Source organism: Cornus florida, unplaced genomic scaffold (assembly GCF_030987335.1).
Source record: "Cornus florida cultivar Cherokee Brave unplaced genomic scaffold, ASM3098733v1 CherokeeBrave_3.0.0_Hap2_Chr01, whole genome shotgun sequence".
Lineage (NCBI taxonomy): Eukaryota > Viridiplantae > Streptophyta > Magnoliopsida > Cornales > Cornaceae > Cornus > Cornus florida.
Window position 1 is genome coordinate 70060994 of NW_026775571.1, and position 2300 is coordinate 70063293.

Consider the following 2300-nt stretch of genomic DNA (forward strand, 5'->3'; position numbering starts at 1 on the left):
TTGGGAGTTTTTGAAGACATATTAGGATTGAAGCTACTTGCAGCTCGCACGTTCCTGAGCTTGCATGCATGGATAAAAAGTTTTAAAGAAGTGCTGGTGATCAAAGAAAATCTTCCTGATCGAGATAAAATGTTTGTGGTTTTCAAGCGCCTGATGGAGTAGTTGTTGGCATCTCCATGACACTTTTATCGTGTCTGTTAATTTTGAGTTTAGTTCGGTGTTTCTTGTATTTGTAATGTAAGCATAAGCAATAAATTTATTTACCAGGAACGGGTTAATTTGAATTTACAAAATAGGGTGTTTTGAATCCAAAAAATAAGAGATAAATTCAGAGAAAAACTAATAATTGTATTTATATTTGATTGAATGATTCTAATATCTATCTCCATTATATACGTTTATAATGAAAGAAAACCCTAATTCATTAGGAAACTAACTGCACAACGAATCTTTATAACAAAAGGAAACCTAATCTTGAAATGATACTAATACTAAAAAATAAGCCTAAAAATAAAGTCCGAAAAAATAAAGAAAGAAACTTAATCAAATAACACTACTAAATAGTAGATATAAAATATGAGTGCAATCCGAATTCATTTAGACAACGAACAAAAATCTTGCGACACACTTCCTATAGGACAGAAAATTTTCATTTTGAGATCCTAATATTTTACCAAAAAATGACATGCGTCACGGCTACGTGTAGTTCATCAATGATATTTTAGAAGTATCCCATGGGCAATACTAGACATTGCTGACAGTTGACAATGGACTCTCTCACATCATATGCGAGAGAGTGGATTGTACTCCTGCAATTATAATTTTTTTTTTTTAATTTCAATTCACCCTAATTTGGGAGGAAAAAATAATTACCATTCATATCAATTAGCAACCTGGGCCCCTTATGAGCCAACGTAGCAACGGCGGAGCAGGATTCAATCAAAGTGTTGCTGTCTCGAAATAATCGTATTGCAGTTTACATTATATAACTCACTGTATTAATGTGCAATATTGACGGTGTCTCATCGCTACTACACCATAAGCTTAAGAGATTGTGCATTAAGGCGAGGACCAAGTTTTACATTTATAAAAGCCACTACTACCTTCACTAAAAATATAGTTAGGGTGAGTACAGATCGTCCCAAAGGATTGGAGTCAAATTTGGTTGTGGAATCGCTATTAGGGTTAGTAGGTCGAGTGATCAAACAAATAGTTGGTTGGTTGATTAAACTAGAGAGCAAATTAAACTAAATAATGGAATGTAATAAAGAGTAAGTAAGACAAAGAGAGATCTTGGGGTTTAGAGGTCACCACCAAACAATACTTTTCTACACCTTTAACAAGTGACTAATGAGGGAAATGTGTGTTGCAATATTAATGTGTGTATATGTTGGTTGATTCAATTAGCAAGGGTGACCAATTAAGCATATATTGTCTAAGCAACATGTGAAAAGCACAATATATCTAGCAATAAGTATATATTGTCTAAATAGTAAGTGAAAAGCATAATATATCTAGCAAGTCATTAATCCTTTCATTAAGCTCACAAACCAAATACACCACAAGGTCAGAGACATATGCTACTTGCATTCAAAAGTATGGAACATCAAACAACAAGCATGGATTGTCCTCCCATCTAACAACTATACTACCACTACACTACAATTAAGCTAATGACATGAAATTAAACTAATTAAGCTAAGAAAGAGGCACAATCCATCAAGAAATGAGCATGAACCATCTAGAAAATTATAAGAGCATTCCATTAAGCACAATGTTTTGACAATCTCTAGATCTATGGCATTAATACACATAGACATGCATCAATAACACAAGAAATAGAGACAAACACATGAACATCTATTCTAGCATACATAGACATATGGCTAGAATGAAATGATCAATTGGAAGCATTAAATCACATAAATCATTGAATAAACAAGATATATATATATATAAGTGCCAAAACATGTATTACAACATTAATCCCTCAATAATATACAAAATCAAGATGTAGAAAGTATGTTTGGGGCTAACTCTAGCCCCAAGAGGATGTCTAGCCACTCATGGTAGTGTTTCTCCAACCCTCAAGGGCTAACTCCATGATAGAGATTTGTTCTTTGGTTGATGAAGAGTCTCCAATGGTGTCTCTAGCCTCCTCCTCCTCTAAACTTGCTCTCCAAGAGTTCTTACAAGGTATAAGATGATATGATGTGATATGATGTAAAAAGTAATCCTTATCCTTATATAGTTAGGTCAAATGACACCCAAAATAAACTGGGGACGTACAACAAATATTC